The sequence below is a fragment of the Microcaecilia unicolor genome, chromosome 4 (assembly GCF_901765095.1).
Source record: "Microcaecilia unicolor chromosome 4, aMicUni1.1, whole genome shotgun sequence".
Classification (NCBI taxonomy): domain Eukaryota; kingdom Metazoa; phylum Chordata; class Amphibia; order Gymnophiona; family Siphonopidae; genus Microcaecilia; species Microcaecilia unicolor.
This window is the reverse complement of record NC_044034.1, coordinates 163,924,930-163,944,044: the sequence shown is the minus strand read 5'-3', so window position 1 is coordinate 163,944,044 and position 19,115 is coordinate 163,924,930. Positions and strand designations below refer to the sequence as shown.

At 42.2% G+C, this 19,115-nt stretch overlaps 1 protein-coding gene across 1 annotated transcript in view; it reads right to left on the bottom strand.

Annotated features, from left to right (window-relative positions):
* The window catches only part of LOC115468813 (transmembrane protein 263-like), a 352,513-nt gene that overhangs the window by 123,483 nt on the left and 209,915 nt on the right, over positions 1 to 19,115 (bottom strand). The window lies entirely within an intron of this gene.

Genomic DNA, 19,115 nt, shown 5'->3' with positions numbered 1-19,115 from the left:
TTTGGAAGAAGTTTACTTGTGGTTTTAATTTTGTTTATTTGCTATATTTATCCATGCTGCAGAGTGATTTACAATAAACAGAAAACATCAAAAACATAAAACAAATAAAAATTATGTATAAATTCAAAATAAAACAGAATAAAATAAGCAAGATCACAAATGTTAAAATATATTCATAAACAAATCACATGATTTTTTTAAAGTAGAAGAATGACTCTACATCCCTCGGAAACCTAAATTAAAATACAAAGAGGCTCATTTTCAAAGACTTACAAAGTTATGTGGAGTGGCATTTTCGATATGACATCTAAGTCAGACTTTGGACATTTTGTGCTAAACTTCCCAAATCCAAATTTATTTATGACATTTATATCTCACATTATCCCAAACAAGTTCAGGTTCAATGTGGCTAAAAATAAACATTGTGGTCACACACAAATAAGAGTTTGTTTGAAGAAGATGGCTTCACAATATGTTTTCGGAAGGCTCTAATCCAAGTCCCTGAGGAAAGATTTTCTGAAACTCGCGGTGTCGGGCGTTTTCAGGGGAAGCCAGCTGATGGGTCAAAAACAGTGACCTGAGAAATATGAAGCTCTTTTGCTGACATCATTTTCAAAGATAAGTTCACAGGGATAGTGCTGGGCAGACTTATACGGTCTGTGCCCTGAAGAGGACAGGTATAAATCAAGGTAGGGCATACACAAAACGTAGCACATATGAGTTGATCTTGTTAGGCAGACTAGATGGACTGTGCAGGTCTTTTTCTGCCATCATCTACTATGTTTTGATTCATATAGAGGCTTATTTTCAAAGCACTTAGCCTCCCAAAGTTCCATAGAAACCTATGGAACTTAGCCTCCCAAAGTGCTTTGAAAATATGCCTCTTAGTGTATTAGTAGCACTTAACACACAGGCAATAGCACAAAAAGTTTTTAAAAAAATTAAAAAAGAGTGGTCCGATGAAAGAAGTGCTGTACCACTCGGCATGAGATGTATTGCCTGAAAAAGTGGGTATTTGTCTGAGGGCACTCTTCAACATTAAAAAGTATTTATTGAATATAAGAAGATATTGGAAAGTTTCGGTTTTGGTGATCTATGCCTATGTAACAGCAATTTGTCCTGGTTCTAATTTATGAATTTTATTGTTTATTACCAGAGACTGTGGGATTTGATTTGTTAAAAATAAACATTTGCAAAAAGTACAATACAATTAGTAATATCATACGTAGTAATAATACAATGCTCAAACTTCACTACACTTGAATAACAAGAGCAGGGTTCCAAGTATGCCCAAGAGCTAGCAATTACTAGTGCGAGTAAGGAACTTACTAAATAAAAATGCTTTCAACAGCTTACGAAATAAGAGGTCATTGGTAATGTATCTTAATGGATTAGGCAGAGAATTCCATATCTTCATAACTTGAGAGGTAAAGCCTACATTATGAATAGATTTACAGATTTTATGTTTTGTGTGTTTATGTTTTGGGACCATTTTTTGAAAAAAAAAAACAAAAAAAAAAACAAAAACAACAACAACAACAACAAAAAAACAACAACCCACAAGTTAAACATGCACAAAATCAAGCCATTGGGATGTAGGGGGGGGGGGGGGGGGGGGGAATCAGCATTTTTAGCAGACTGGTCCCCCAGACATCCCAAGAGAGCAATGGGCACTGTTGTGGACTTCATATAAATGCTCCCAGGTACACATCTTACCGTTACTCCCTTAGCTTGTCTGATGAGCCCTCCAAAACCCACTACCACCAACTATATACCACTACAATAGCGCTTAAGGGTGAAGGGGCACCTATGTGGGTACACTGGGTTTTTAGTGAGTTTTAGAGGGCTCATAGTTTTCACATGTGTTACAGGTATGGGGTGCACTCCACCCACCACTAGACTAATCCAGGGACCTACATGTTGCTCTAATGGACCTGGCTATAACATATGAAGCTGCTAGAGGTTGGTATTATTTTTATTCACATTTTTTGTGGGTGACCACTGGGGGACTAAGGGGGGAGGGTCATCCCTGAATCTCTCCAGTAATTATCTGGACATTTAGGGCACCTTTTTGCCCTGGATGTTTTGGTTTTGTTACAAAACATCCAAGGGTTAGGCACGCCATAATCTCAACTTCGAAATGCCCCCAACATGTCCTCTTATGATTTGGACGCACTGCAGACAAATTGAATCGATAAACATCTGCAAAATAGGTTTCAAAAGTACCGATTTGGATGTTTTGAGAAGAAATTCATCCAAATGCTGCCTTATGGCACTTTTTGGACGTTTTTCTCTTTCAAAAATGAGCCCCATAGTAACCTATGAAACTTTGTAAAAGTTTGAGTGCTTGGAAAATGAGCCCCTATATCTGCTTATTTGCACTGCTACGCTAGTGTTCTACAAGGAAAGCAGGCACCCATTTTCCTTGATAGAACAAGTTCCAAATAAGTAATTTTATAGCGTTTTTTTAATGTCCACAAAGCTTGTTATTAAATTGTGTGACCACATACACACAAGAAAAATGCACATCTACTTGCATGTAGTCTCAACTTAGACAAAAAGTACACACATAAAAGGTACACCTTTTGGAGTAGGTGTAAGTTTATATTTCAAAAGACAATTCAAAATCAGAAGATTTTCAGCTCTGTTCCCCATACTTGGAGTCAAAATATGGAACTCGGTCTCTACTTATTCCCATCAGAACAGAAAACAGCTACCTCAACTTCAGGATGAGGCTAAAAACCTTTCTCTTCCCAAAGACTGCTTCATAATGATCCACCATGACTTCCTAGTATCATCCATTATCCTTTCCTTTAATGTTTTTACTCTCATGCATTACACCAATGGTCTCTTAATGTTTCTCATACCTCACACTAACATTATCTGCTTTTGTCTCACCTAGAATGTAAACTATACTGAACCCTGGAAAGGGGATATTAGCGGTATATAAAAATTGAATGGAATATGTTGGCAGTTGTGCGCTCTGTACCTATTTAATAAACGTAGCATGGGCACTTATGTTAAGCCTTTTTGGACTTTCCACTTAGCTGTTCTGTAATAATAATATAAACAATACAAACAAAAACATATGATCACAGTCAAACGTCTGAATACGTAATGAAAAATAACTTGGTTCCACTAACCAGTATTTATTCAAAATAATCTTAGGAGCTTTTTTACTAAAGGGCGTTAAGCACTTAACATATGGTTAGTATGCAGTAACAGGCTACAGCACAAACTTGTTAAGGGGTTGTGTGATTGTTTGCCTGTCACTGTGTATTAAACAGCGCGTTACTAAATTTTTCAGAATTGTTCTCTGAGGGGGTGTGGCATGATAGAGAGTGGGTGTGGTATGGGTACAGAATGGGTGTGACACAGGTGGGGAGTGGGTGTGGCATGAGCGGTGAGTAGGTGTGTCATTGTTAGCTAGCTAGTGTCTTACTTAGCACATGATGAGTTTGCTTAGCACCTCCTATGTAGGAGGCAGTAATTAGTCCTGTAATATGTCTTGCAGGTACCGCAAAGAATGGTTATATTAAGGCTGGAACTGTAATAAAAAAAATTTAAAAACACAGAGAGAACACGCCTCCAAAAGAAGCCATGTTAAATCTGGGCTACACTGTAGCAGTCAAAAATTATCCAGATATTCTACACCATTATCCAGATAGTGGCTGGTGCTGAATATCTGGATAAGGTGGTCAGCAGCGGAACTAATACCAGATAGTGGCAATATTCAATCCGCTACCTGGATAACTCAGGGCAGCCTTTTATAAAAAAAAAAAAAAAGTGTTTTTTGAATATTGACCTATATATTTTCTCTGGTTCCTAAAACTTTTAAAATATTCTTCAATTCCTGCAACTAATTCTTCTCTATGGGAGTGAAGTTTGAGGTCCATACAGGGCGGGGCACAATCTCAATAAGAACCCTGCACCTAAACTTCCCCAACAATAGGGGTTCAGCAGAATTACAACATTTCCCCTTATACCACACTACAAAAAGTATATCCAAATTCTGTTGTCGCCTTAGTAATACTGAGAAACCTCTCTACTAAGCATTTGGAGAAGCAACGCTGCTCTGCAGAATGACCCTCATAATCCGTGCAGCAAACATGCCATATAAAAACAGCACTAACTGCTACAGATCACTAAGACAGCAGGTCTGCTTTTAGGGTGGTGCAACCATGCCAACTGCCCAAGGCTCCCATGCCACTGGGGTCCTCTTGCCTAACCTGGAGAAGGCACAGCCTGCTGGTGGGCTTTGAGGCCTCCTCCAAAATTTCTGCAGTGAGCCCCAGTATGCCAAACACTGGCTCTACAAAGAAATAAAATACTCATCTGAGTTACATGCACATGTAACATATCTAGGGTTGCCAACACTTTGGCAGAGAAAATTCAACACCTGCTCCATTTCTTGCTCCACTCCCAAGTCCCTTGCCACACCTATTGTTGTACCTTTCCCCACCCTGCTCCTCTACAACTGTCCATGCTGAACTGCCAGCATATCTCCCTCCCCCAGATCTGGTGTCTCTCCCACACTGCCCCTCTTTCTCCCCTACCCAGGTGTATCCAGCATTTTTGCCTCGTCCCCTGCAACTCCTCACTCTTCGGTCCTGAAAAGATGCTTTTATATTTGGCAAACACAGTGATTCAGGCATGCAGCCTCTGATTGGCTCCGGGGCCTAACCTTCCCTCGGCCATGTTCCACCCTCATAGCAACAGGAAGTTGCATCATAGCAGGAGGGGAGTGGCCAAGAGGAGGGAAGGCCTCAGACCTGGTCAGAAGCTGCATGCTTGAATCACTGTGGCTCCTGAATGCATGGAGGGTGGAGATGTGGGGGAAGAGAAAGAGATGCTGGATGGACCTGACAAAAAAAAAAAAAGAGAGAAAGAGAGAGACAGACACTGGACTCAAAGAAGGGAGACAGAGGGGGAGAGTCTGGGCCATGCTGGGGTGGTAGGGGGGAACGGCTTTTCTATTGCTGGTTTTGAAAGTCTGCCAGCAGCTGGCCTGGCTATTGAAAACTGGCCAGCTCGCAACACTAGTAACATCCCTCACCAAAAGCACAATAAGGGACCACAATTTACAAATGTGCAGACAAAACTGAACTGGAAACGCCAAAAAGGCAGTGTCTGTGTGGAGTGCAGTGCTAGAGACAGAGAAACAGAACCATTTTACTCCTGAAGAATTCTAAGCAAGTGTGCAATGCAGAATTCCGCTCCGTGGAAGGGAGATAGTGAGAACAGTACGATACCTTTAGACTGTGCAGGCAGAAAGGAAGCATCAGTGTACTGAACAAGGCTGGATGAGCCAGAAGGAAAAAGATGTGTCTGCAATGGCTCATTGCAGGCCAACACAAAGCCCACAACAACCTGGGAAAGAGGTAAGGGTCAGGCCTGAAGGAAGACTAGAATAGAGTATCACCCTGGAGGTGGAAGAAAGAGGAAAAGAAAGCAGAGGGATCAAGACTGGGCGGGAGGAGAAAGAGGGGAGGAGTGAAAGTGTGGACAGGGTTAGACCAGGGTAAGGTTGAGAAGAGATAGAGAGAAAAAAAGATTAGCACACAAGGTGTTTGTGGGGAGGAAGAGGCTGGATGCACACCTTATAGGGCACACTGGTACCAAGAAATATTTGAAGTTAAATCCCCACCCTCTCTCCTGCGATGGGACAGGTTCAATTCTCTGGTCAGCCAAGGCTGGACAGGAGCCCAAGCATACACCAGTTGCCATCTTTGATCCCAGAGGCCAGAAAGGAGTTAATTTTTTTTAAACCTAAAGAATACAGGCTACACAGTGTGATTTGTTTCATGACCATCAAGATAATCCAAGTGATACCGACAATGATGGGCAGGCTCCATCTGTTTGGAAATAAATGTGTGTTTGGTCTTCACTGATGGATTTCCTCAGTGTGTCATTATTCAGAGGGCAGTGGCAGCTTCATCAATGTCTCCCAGTTTTCTATAGTTGCTGAATCTTCTCAGTCAGCCATGCAATAGCTTCTCTTCAGGTATGCCCGCCCATGTCTGCAGGATTGTTTCTCATTAACCAAGATGTCTGCTTTCAGAATGTTACACATTACAGGGAAATCTGTGCACAAATGATGCGAGACTGACAAGTGACACAGGAGGATCTGACATGTGTTATTCATACTTCTTTTACCATGTAGGGGTTAATACATATATATATATATATATATATATATATATATATATATATATATATATATAATTCTCAAAAATTCAGAAGTAACTGCTATGTTTTATTCCCACTGGTCTTATTGGTTTTTATGAGAACATTCTAGAGCAACATAGCAATGAAATCATCTGACTTGCTTATGGCATCACTGAGAAAAATGCTGATGTTTCCCCCCCCCAGAATTTCACACCTTTTGTATCGCTATAGCTTGGAGTCACATGAGAGGCCTGAGACATTGTTCAGCTGTGATTTGTGTGAGAAAAGGGAGAGCTGCATTGAAACTTCCCCACTGTGACCTTCCAGTCCAAGACATACTTTACTTTAAAACTGTTTTTATTACTGAGAACCAGTAGCAACATTTATTTATTTATTAGGATTTATTTACCGCCTTTTTGAAGGAATTCACTCAAGGCAGTTGTCACGTCTGTGGCCGTTACCACCCTCAGCCTTACCTTCTTTCTGGGGGTCAGCAGCTCTGCTGGCTTCTGTCTGTGTTTGTGTGGTCTTGTCTCTAGTCTCTGTGCTGATTGCTTCACTAGACCTCACCTGTGTGGGCTATGCCTCTCTAGGGAGCCAGCATCTAAGATGGCTGCCACCGGCTCTGTGCCAGCTTCCAAGATGGCTCCTGCTTGTCTTTCTTGTGGGCTCACTTCCTATGTGTGTCAAGCCTCTCTTTGGGGTCAGTGTACTTCCTGCTTCTGCCTTACTGCTGGTGACTCATCAGTGAGAGCCTTCATAAGGAAGGTCTGTGCTTGCTGTCAGTGCCTTTGCATAAGTGTTATGCTCTTAGGCCAGGTCAGGTTAGTGTCTGCTGCACTACTGCTTAGCCTCTCTCTGGGTTCCAGCCCAGTTTCTTTCTGTGTCTGTGTCTCTGTTGTCCTTCCGTGGGGGTCTTCCCTGCCACTGTCTGTCTGTGGACTGCGGTCCTTCCTGGCTTACCCTGAGTTGGGGTGAAGCCTCTGTCTGTGGACTGTGGGTCCTTCCTGGCTTGCCCTGGGTTTGGGGTGAAGCCTCTGTTCCTGGCTTACCCTGTGTTGGGGTGAAGCCTCTGTCCCTGGCTTACCCTGGGTTGGGGTGAAGCCTTTGTCCTGGTTTACTCTGTCTGTTCTCCTGTCTGCCCAAGACCCTTGGCCTGTTATTCCTGGTTTGCTCTCTTTACCCTGAACCCTGCCTTGCCTAGCCTGTGTGCCTACCCTGCTTGTATATCCTGAATCCTGTATCTGTCTAGCTAGTGTGTATTTCCTGGGTGGTTATTCCTGTATCCTGTCTCCACCTAGCTAGAGGGTTTACCCTGTGGGAATTCCCGGATCCCCGTTCTGCCTAGTGTGTTGCTGCCCTAGTCCTTGCTCCTGCTAGCTTCTGTACGCCCTGTGTTCCTTGGTCTGTCTTCTGGGTGTTGCTAGTGGCTGTGCAGCTCACTGTCTGAGTTTAGTTCCTAGTCTAGTCTCCCTCGTGTTTCCTAGACCCAGGGTGGGCCCTCTGGGTCTCCAGTTCCGGCCTTATCCTGCAAGTCCTGCCGGCCGCCTGCACGCTGAAGCTCAACTCTAGCGGAACGGTGGCTAAGTGCAGGTGAAGCTGTTCCTGTTTCGTCTGTTCCAGTTGCCTGCCTTGCACTACTCCAGTCCAGAGTTCCAGTACTGCTCTTCTGTGTTTCCAGTCCCGAGGTGGTCTTGCCTGCCGCTCCAAGGGCTCACGAACTCCAGTCCTGCCTCGAGCACCTGACAGAATGCAAGGCCCTCGAGAACGCAACAGCAGTGTACAGTAAGAGTAGATCAAACATGAGCAGTAGGCAATTAGAGCAGTAAAAATATTCGAACAACAATACAAAGTACGGCATACAATACAATACAAAGTATGGCATAGTATACATCAGCTACATGGATACCTGAATGCGGAGTTCCACAGGGATCCCCCCTCTCACCAACCATATTCAACCTAATGATGACACCCTTGGCCAAACTACTATCGAATCAGTACCTAAACCCATATATATGCGCTGATGATGTAACGATCTTCATCCCATTCAAACAAGATCTAAGGGAAATCTCCAACGAAATCAAGCAAAGCCTACATATTATGAATTCCTGGGAAGATGCATTTCAGCTGAAACTCAATGCAGAGAAAACCCAATGCCTGGTACTCACATCGCAATACAACAAGAATAAATTTACCACCATCTACACACTTAAACTAAATCTACCAGTTTCGGACTCCCTAAGAATCCTTGGAGTCACCATTGATCGACACCTAACACTTGAGAACCATGCAAATAACATAACTAAAAAGATGTTTCATTCAATGTGGAAACTAAAAAGAGTTAGACCATTTTTTCCAAGAACTGTCTTCCACAATCTGGTACAATCATTGGTACTCAGTCATCTGGACTATTGTAAGTCACTCTACGCTGGCTGTAAAGAGCAAATACTCAAAAAACTCCAGACAGCCCAGAATACGGCAGCCAGACTAATATTCGGCACACCAAAATACGAAAGCGCGAAACCCCTGCGGGAAAAACTACACTGGCTCCCACTAAAGGAACGCATCACGTTCAAACTTTGCACCCTAGTCCATAAAATCATCCATGGTAACGCCCCAGCCTACATGTCAGACCTGATAGAACTACCACCCAGGAACGCAAAAAGATCCTCTCGCACATTCCTTAATCTTCATCCTCCCAAGTGCAAGGGTCTGAAATAAAAATCAATGCATGCATCTACCTTTTTCTATACGAGCACGCAGCTCTGGAACGCGCTGTCACGTAACTTGAAAACGGTCTATGAATTGACCAATTTCCACAAACTATTGAAAACCTATCTCTTTGACGAGATATATCACAAAGATCAACATGTGTAACTGTATAATCTTTAAAACTTCCAGATTTGTCTTAAAATGTCTTTCTGCTTTAACACCATCATGTATTTCACCACCATGTAACAGAAAACCCTCTGTAAACCAAATGTATATTCACTTCTATTTCCAGTATCCATGATGAATTGTAAGCCACATTGAGCCTGCAAAGAGGTGGGATACAAATGCAATAAATAAATAAAATAAATAAATAAATAAATAAATACTACTTGCAATGACAACGCAATATGTACTAGAACATTATAATTGATAGTGAGGGGTAAGGCAAAGTTGTAACATATAGATGGGTAAGAAAGTAGGAAGAATTAGAAAGTAAGGTGATTGATTTGAAGAAAGTTGCATGTGAGGTCAGAGAGATGGTTAAATATTATCTCAGCTAGGGCAGGATTGGATAAACATGTCTCGCTGCAGTATGTGCAGCCTGAGTCAATCCTTGTGTGTGTGAGTGAGACTAACAAGTTAGTTACTTCTTCCATTAAGGGCTTGGTTGAAGAGCCAAGCTTTCACCTGCTTCCTGAAGTAGAGGTAGTCTACATTACAAAGAACAGATGGCTGCTCACACATCTACAGTGAATCAACAAGTACAACTAACATGATCAGTACTATAACATTGTTCTAAAAGTTTTGGAAAACTTCCAACCCAGTTCTGTTATCCACCCAACAAGATACCCACTTTTACTCTAGAAGTTATACCTTTTGTGTATTATGACCTTTTTACAACATCAATAAAATGTATTACCACTTCATACAACCGTATGCAGCAGTCTTCTTGCAAAGTCAACAAGCAACAAAATCAATATTCCATCCCCCTCCCCACCATAAATTAACTCCCCTATCTCCAACCCAGGTTAAATCACCCCATACAGCAACCTAAACAGCATATAAATCCCAGTCATTTGAACAGTTCCCCCACCCCCTACTCTACCCCCCATCATTTTACCCCATCCTAATCAAGAACCGTCATTCTCAGGAACACAGTATAGTTATCAAGATCCACCTAAATCATTGAGGAACAAGCTCTGAGCTATTGCCAGAAGTGCCTGTATATAACTCTCTCAAACTTCCAGGAAGCCCTTTTCCTTTCTAAGTGTCAACCTGGTGTGATGTAGTTCTAGTGGCATAAGAGAATGTAATCTATTCCTCCAAAACCAATATGTTGGGGAATTGTTTCAATATCGGCTCTGTTTCTTGGTAGTGTAGGAACTTGATCATCATAGCTCTTGGTGGCATTGAAGGATCCTGTCTTGGCCCGAGTTCCCTATGGGCTCTTTAGATTTTGAAAGCTGGAAAAGCAAAGCTTCTGTAGCAGAGAAATAGGACCTCAAGAACTTTTGTACATAAGCAACCAGTGCTCCACTTTCGGAACCTTCTGGAATGCCCAGGATTCACAGATTAGACCTGCGACTCCTGTTTTCTTGGCCTTCAATTTCCAGTTTTGCTGCCCTAAACTCCTTTAGTATGGTTTCATAGTTGTCCTTCCCTTTCACCCTGGTGTTGTCGGCACTCAGTCCAGGACTGGGAGTGTGCTTTACTGGTGGAAAATTTGTGACTGCAGGTCTCCCTCCTTTAGTCATTTTAACTGGCTTAGTTGAATACATGTCTTTGATGGCGGGCACCGCTTTAGATTTAATTTGCTTTGGCATTAGGGTATATATGGGGAGGAGATAACCAGAGGCAACAATGTTACTTGTAGTGGCTGATTCCCCAAGTGTATGCCTCCAAAAGATCAGGGCCAGGAGATTCATGCACCACTAGGCAGTTCTCAGATCACTGGTCGCCAGCTATGGCATCTCTGCTCCAACGGGGGGGGGGGGGGGGGGGGGGGGGAACCCCCTCCAATAATTAAAGAACACAGAATCGTGAGGGGCCCACGTTCAACTGGCTTTGACTTCCATACCAGCTGGCAAGCTTCATTCGACCTCCATCATCACTCCGCTACAGCTCTGGGCTGTCTCCTCCTCTGGCGTCAATGTGATGACATGCATTATCTGTGGTGCCCCTCTAGGCAGGAAAAGCATAAATCCTCCCTTATAATGTAGGCTCAGGTGCCACAAGACGAGAAGCAGAGGGATGCTTGACATCTACCATCCTTTGCACCCCTACAGAGTTCCCCAGTTGGTAAGGTGCTACACGGAGGCTGTGTGTGTGTGTGTTTGGGGGGGGGGGGGGGGGTCGGTGAACATGGAGCACAGCACACTGCAGCCATCTTAGCTGCCAGCTCTACCTCAGCTGTTCCAGGTCGTACTTTAATAATCCTGTTTAGCCTGAACACTGATTTATTGGTAACAAGAGCTGCTGCAGGAACTCGGGTACTGACAATGAAAATGGTTCAATACAGTTGGATGGGGGATAAACAAATGCTGCACATATTCTCCCAATCTCTGAATTTACACAATTAACCTAAAATATGCACACATCTCATAAGCTGCATTATCACAACACCTGCACTGGTCCAGGTAAAGATACCTAAAGAAGTATGTGTGAGATGCCAGCACACTACAGCAACTTGCAGATTCTCTCTCCTACGTACACGTAAGAGCAAAAACAAGAATAATCCAGTTCTGCTCACCATCACCATCGAAGTTCAGCCATTATAAAGCCACAGGGGATGTCCAGCCGATCAACTCACCAGATTGGCTGACTCACTGCTGCCTCTGAACAGTGCACATTGTTAGTGATGCAGGTAGCCTGTTCCACTGCATTTTCTAATGTAAAATGTACAACAGGGAAAAGTATTTGCAATAAAGCACTTACTAGCACAAAATTCGCAGTTGTTTTATATTCAGTGGCATCTCTTACTATATAAGGGGAAAGGGATTTTCAATTTAGCTCATGCCTTTTTTAGTTGTAGCTCAAGATAAGTTATGTTCAGGGACTTTCTTGTTCCTATACGTTACATTCAGGTATTTCCCTGTCCCTGAGGGGTTACGATCTAAGTTTGTACCTGAGGAAATGAAGGGTTAGGTGATTTGCCCAATATTACAAGGAACTGCAGTGGCATTTGAACTGGGCTCTACCCATTAAGCTATACCTCCACTTCTCACTGTGCATAAATAGCCTTTTAGGACTGTTTGCGTGATGATCTTCACAGTCAACCCAAGCACAGAATGTACCTCAAGTGTCACTATCTCTAGTGAGGTCTGTGAGAGTCAAGACAGTAATACATGCCATAGAGGGGGAGGGGATTATGCTCACAAGAATTTGGAATAATGTGTGTTGGAGATCACTAGTAGTTAAATTCCAAGTCCTAGGCCAGGGCAAATGTTACTTGGGAACAGTGAATAGAACAGAGAGTTCTATCAGCTTCTTATATATATATTGGAGATCACTAGTAGTTAAATTCCAAGTCCTAGGCCAGGGCAAATGTTACTTGGGAACAGTGAATAGAACAGAGAGCTCTATCAGCTTCTTATATATATATAATCAGCCACTTTCTCCTTCTAGGCCCCAAATTATCAAGGAACTATCAGCTAAGAAATGATAACCTCTTATTCAGGAAGCTGTCTTCTCTAAAAGTATAGGACATTCATTTTCTTAATTCTAAGCAGCAAAGCTTCCTTTTTTTCTCTCTTCCTCTAATACAGCTTTCAATAGGACTTCTCAAGGTACTGTCTCTAAATGGGTTAATTTTGCACATACCACAACATGAATGAACCTCACCCCTAGGCTGAAGTTGATCACAGTCTCAGAAACAATGTTAATGCTTGTCGCAACACTTGCACTGTGCCAGAGCGAGCTACTGCTGCCTGGAGTTCATATATTGTAGCCTCATAAAAAGTCCTTTGTTGTTTTTCCCTTCCATTCAACTCTCAACCACTCAGCCTGAAGTAGCTGTCTTCTTTATAGGGCCAGATGTAAGATGCTGCTGCTCACAGGTGAGGCTGGAGAGTGGTGCAGAGGGGAGGTTTCTCCTCCACAAACCATAAAGCACAGTCCTAAAGCAAGCGGAATCAGGTATCTGTTAATCCAAGTATTTGCTGCCATCAAAATGTGGAGCCCTGGGCAAATAACTGTGTTGCCTATGCCTAAATCCAGCCTAGCTTCTTTAGCCCAACAATCAAGGCTTCTATGTTGTTAGGTCTCTCTGCTCTTCTTCCAATCTAGCATCCCCCATGGAGCCATCAAGGTCAATTTCTCTCCTTACTCATTTGATTCACATCAAAGAGCAATCCTGTCTAGCATCTATTTTTAGGGAAAGGGGAGAGGATTTCATATACCACCTTTCTGTGATTACAATCAAAGTGGTTGGCACATATGATATACAGGTATTTATTTGTACCTGGGGCAATGGAGGATTAAGCGACCTGCTCAGAGTCACAAGAAGCTGCAGTGGAAATCAAAATCTATTCCCCTGGTTCTCTGGCCACTGCACCAACCACTAGGATACTCCTCCACTCTCTCTCTCACACACACAAATAGCATAAAAGGAGCTATGCAAGGTCTCTTTTCCTGATCTGTTCCTTCCAGCTCTTATTAGGAGGAAGGAAGACCAAACAACAGCCAGCATGGTTAAAAAGTGAGGTGAAGAAAGCTATTGAAGATAAAAGAAAATCCTTCAGGAAATGGAAGAAGGATCTGACTGAAAATAATAAGAAACAGCATAAGGAATGGCACGTCAAATGCAAAGCGCTGATAAGGAAGGCAAAGAGGGACTTTGAAAAAAAGATTGCGTTGAAGGCAAAAATACATGTAAAATTTTTTTTAGGTATATTAAAAGCAAGAAGCCGGCAAAAGAATCAGTTGCACCGCTAGATGACCGAGAGGTAAAAGGGGCACTCAGGGAAGATATAGCCATAGCAGAGAGATTAAATGAATTCTTTGCTTCAGTCTTCACCAAAGAAAATTTGGGAAAGATACTTGTGCCATAAACTGAATGAAATCTCTATAAACCTGGAGGATGTAATGGCGCAATCTGACAAACTGAAGAGTAGCAATCACCTGGACTGGATGGTATTCATCCCCACGGCGCTATGTAAGCCACATTGAGCCTGCAGATAGGTGGGAGAATGTGGGATACAAATGTAACAAATAAATAAATAGAATTGAAAAATGAACTTGTAGAACTATTGTAATTTATCTTTAAAATCAAGCATGGTACTGGAAGATTGGAGGGTGGCCAATGTAACGCCAATTTTTTAACAGGGTTCCAGAGGTGATCCAGGAAATTATAGACCAGTGAGCCTGACGTCAATGCTGGGCAAAATGGTACAGACTATTATAAAGAACAAAATTACAGAACACATTCAAAAGCATGGATTAATGAGACAAAACCAACATAGATTTAGTGAAGGGAAAGCTTGCCTCACCAATCTATTACATTTCTTTGAAGAGGTGAATAAACATGTGGATAAAGGTAAGCCGGTCGACATTGTTGTATCTGGATTTTCAAAAGGCATTTGACAAAGTACCTCATGAAAGACCTCAGAGGAAATTGGAGAGTTATGGGACTCTCCAATAGGTAGTGTTCTATTGTGGATTAAAAACTGGTTAAAAGATAGAAAACAGAGAGTAGGGTTAAATGGTCAGTATTCTCAATGGAGAAGGGTAGTTAGTGGGGTTCCCCATGGGTCTGTGCTGGGACTGCTGCTTTTTAATATATTTATAAATGATCTAGAGATGGGAGTGTCTAGTGAGGTAATTACATTTGCTGATGACACAAAGTTATTCAAAGCTGTTAAATTGCAAAAGGATTGTGAAAAATTACAAGAGGACCTTATGAGACTGGGATGTTTAATGTGAGCAAGTGAAAACCGAACTGTGGCTACGTAATGCAAGGTTCCACATTAGGAGTCACCGATCAGGAAAGAGATCTAGGCGCCATCTTTGATGATACACAGAAACCTTTTGTTCAGTGTGCAGCGGCAGCTAAGAAAGAAAATAGAATGTTAGGTATTAATAGGAAAGGAATAGAAAACAAAAATGAGGATGTTATAATGCCTTTGTATCACTCCAAGGTGCGACTGTACCTCATATATTGTGTGCAATTCTGGTCACTGCATCTCAAAAAAGATATAGTGGAATTAGAAAAGGCACAGAGAAGGGCGACAAAAATGATAAAGGAGATGGGACAACTTCCCTATGAGGAAAGGCTAAAGCTGCTAGGGCTCTTCAGCTTGAAGAAAAGACGGCCAAGGGGAGATATGATAGAGGTCTATTAAATAATGAGTGGGACAGATAGACATTAATTGCTTGTTTACTCTTTCCAAAAATACTAGTACTAGGGGGCACGCAATGAAGCCACAAAGTAGTAAATTTAAAACAAATTGGAGAAAATATTTCTTCACTCAACATGTAATTAAACTCTGGAATTTGTTGCCAGAGAATGCAGTAAATGCCGTTAGCTTAGCAGTGTTTAAAAAAAGGTTTGACTATCTTCCTAAAAGAAAAGTCCATAAGCCATTATTAAAATGGACAGGGGAAATCCACTGCTTATTTCTAGGATAAGCAGCATAAAATGTATTGTACTCTTTTGGGATCTTGCCTGATACTTGTAACCTGGATTGGCCACTGTTGGAAACAGGATGTTGGGCTTAACGGGCCTTCGGTCTGTCCCAGTATGGCAATGCTTATATACTTATGATATTTGCACTTTTCAGTTTCATCCCAGTTTTCTTCGCCTAAACCCCTTTGCCCTACAAATGTATTATGGAAATCTGTGGCCTTGATTCACAGCTTCTTCTAAGTCTGCTCTTTACTAATCCCTAAATGTTACCACTAGAACGATGTATTTTCACTTTATCTTTACTGAATTTTTAAACAATAATACAAGGATATCTCTTGATTAAGGAAGGCCAATTACAAGTTAAAGAAACACATTGCATTCCCCAAAATGTAAAAGAAATATTAGCACAATACATTGTAGTTTTAGTCCCATAAGGGAAGAGAAATCATATCACAAAAAGGAGCAAACTAAAACTAGCAAGAGAAATAGACAGCCAGAGGCACTCTAAATATTATGGGAAGGTCCTCAATCTAACATTAAGCCAATCCTGCGGAGGCTTACTTTCCCAAGAACAGCCCTTTTATCCCAAAACATTTGTAGGTGAACTGGGGTCATAAAACACATACCTATTAGTAAAACAATTCAATTCAATTCTTGTATACCGCTAATATTCCCTTTCCAGGGTTCAGTGTGATTTACATTCTAGGTGAGACTAAAGCAGATCGTGTTAGTGTGAGGTATGAGAAACATTAGAGACCACTTCTGTAATGCATGAGACTAAAATCATTAACGGAAAGGATAATGGATGATACTAGGAAGTAGAAGTCATGATGGATTATTATGAAGCAGTCTTTGGGAAGAGAAAGGTTTGTAGCCTCTTCCTGAAGTTGAGGTAGCTGTTTTCTGTTCTGATCTGATGGGAATAGGTAGAGTTCCATATTTTGACTCCAAGTACGGGGAACAGAGAGCTGAAAATCTTCCGATTTCTAATCTTCTTTTGAAACGGTGACGCTAGCATTCGTTGTTGTTTCAGTGTTAGACTGGACCAGATATAGCGAAGCGGTCTTAGTCAGCAGTTTAGAGGTGAAGCCCTGTAAGATTTGAAAAACTAAACAACTTTGAACCTGAGTCTTTCTGCTATCGGAAACCAGTGCAGTTTGTTTTTATGAGTTGAAACACTAGTATATCTATTCAATCTGTATGTTTTGACACTTATTACCAAGAAACAGAAAGTTACAGTAATCCAAATGACGTAGGACTAACATTTGGACTAATAGTGTGAAGGCTTTTTGGTCGAAGAATGGCCTGACTAGACATAGCTGTCTCATTTTGAATAGTGTTTTCTTCCATAGCTGATAAATATAGGAAAGGAAGGTGAGTGAAGAATCAAACAAGACCCCTAATACTCTGGTTTCAGATTTGACTGTAAAGCTTTGACCAGTGGACAAAGATATTGATGATGGAACCTCAATTCCCTGATTTTGGAACCACAAGACCTTGGTTTTTTGTGCATTCAGTTTCAGTTTATTGCTCAGGGCCCAGGAGCTAACAGCAGTCATACCATACGTTACAGACTGACCTGGATCTTTGTTTGATGCTGCTACTGGTAAGAGAAGCAGGATGCCATCTGCACAGGATAATAGTTCATTAGGACCCAGATGTATTTAGACAAGGGATGACATAAAGAAGTTGAACAGGATCGGTGAGAGGGGAGAACCCTGAGGGACCCCACAGTTAATAGATGAATAGTTGGAAAGTTGGTTGTTTTGCTTGACAGAACAGCTTTGATTTGAAAGGAATTCACTGAATCATTTGAACAAAGTCCCTGTTATTCCTATCAGATCCAGGCATTCAAATAGCAATGTGTGATCACCACATCAAATGCCATCAATATATCGAATTAGAGAAGAATTACTTGGTCACCTTTACATAGGTGTTGTTTGACATACAGTGGTGGAAATAAGTATTTGATCCCTTGCTGATTTTGTAAGTTTGCCCACTGACAAAGACATGAGCAGCCCATAATTGAAGGGTAGGTTATTGGTAACAGTGAGAGATAGCACATCACAAATTAAATCCGGAAAATCACATTGTGGAAAGTATATGAATTTATTTGCATTCTGCAGAGGGAAATAAGTATTTAATCCCTCTGGCAAACAAGACCTAATACTTGGTGGCAAAACCCTTGTTGGCAAGCACAGCGGTCAGACGTCTTCTGTAGTTGATGATGAGGTTTGCACACATGTCAGGAGGAATTTTGGTCCACTCCTCTTGCAGATCATCTCTAAATCATTAAGAGTTCTGGGCTGTCGCTTGGCACTCGCAGCTTCAGCTCCCTCCATAAGTTTTCAATGGGATTAAGGTCTGGTGACTGGCTAGGCCACTCCAGGACCCTAATGTGCTTCTTCCTGAGCCACTCCTTTTTTGCCTTGGCTGTATGTTTGGGTCATTGTCGTGCTGGAAGACCCAGCCACGCCCCATTTTTAAGGCCCTGGCGGAGGGAAGGAGGTTGTCACTCAGAATTGTACGGTACATGGCCCCATCCATTCTCCCATTGATGCGGTGAAGTAGTCCTGTGCCCTTAGCAGAGAACACCCCCAAAACATACATTTCCACCTCCATGCTTGACAGTGGGGACGGTGTTCTTTGGGTCATAGGCAGCATTTCTCTTCCTCCAAACACGGCGAGTGAGTTCATGCCAAAGAGCTCAATTTTTGTCTCATCTGACCACAGCACCTCTCCCAATCACTCTCGGCATCATCCAGGTGTTCACTGGCAAACTTCAGACGGGCCGTCACATGTGCCTTCCGGAGCAGGGGGACCTTGCGGGCACTGCAGGATTTGCAATCCGTTATGTCGTAATGTGTTACCAATGGTTTTTCGTGGTGACAGTGGTCCCAGCTGCCTTGAGATCATTGACAAGTTCCCCCCTTGTAGTTGTAGGCTGATTTCTAACCTTCCTCATGATCAAGGATACCCCACGAGGTGAGATTTGCGTGGAGCCCCAGATCTTTGTCGATTGACAGTCATTTTGTACTTCTTCCATTTTCTTACTATGCACTAACAGTTGTCTCCTTCTCGCCCAGCGTCTTACTGATGGTTTTGTAGCCATTCCAGCCTTGTGCAGGTGTATGATCTTGTCCCTGACATCCTTAGACAGCTCCTTGCTCTTGGCCATTTTGTAGAGGTTAGAGTCTGACTGATTCACTGAGTCTGTGGACAGGTGTCTTTCATACAGGTGACCATTGCCGACAGCTGTCTGTCATGCAGGTAACGAGTTGATTTGGAGCATCTACCTGGTCTGTAGGGGCCAGATCTCTTACTGTTTGCCAGAGGGATCAAATACTTATTTCCCTCTGCAGAATGCAAATAAATTCATATACTTTCCACAATGTGATTTTCCGGATTTAATTTGTGATGTGCTATCTCTCACTGTTACCAATAACCTACCCTTCAATTAGGGCTGCTCATGTCTTTGTCAGTGGGCAAAACTTACAAATCAGCAAGGGATCAAATACTTATTTCCACCACTGTATGTAGTTAGAACTAGCAGTAATGTTTCCGTACTACGTGACGATCTGAAGCCAAATTGTGACCAGTGTAAATAGAAACT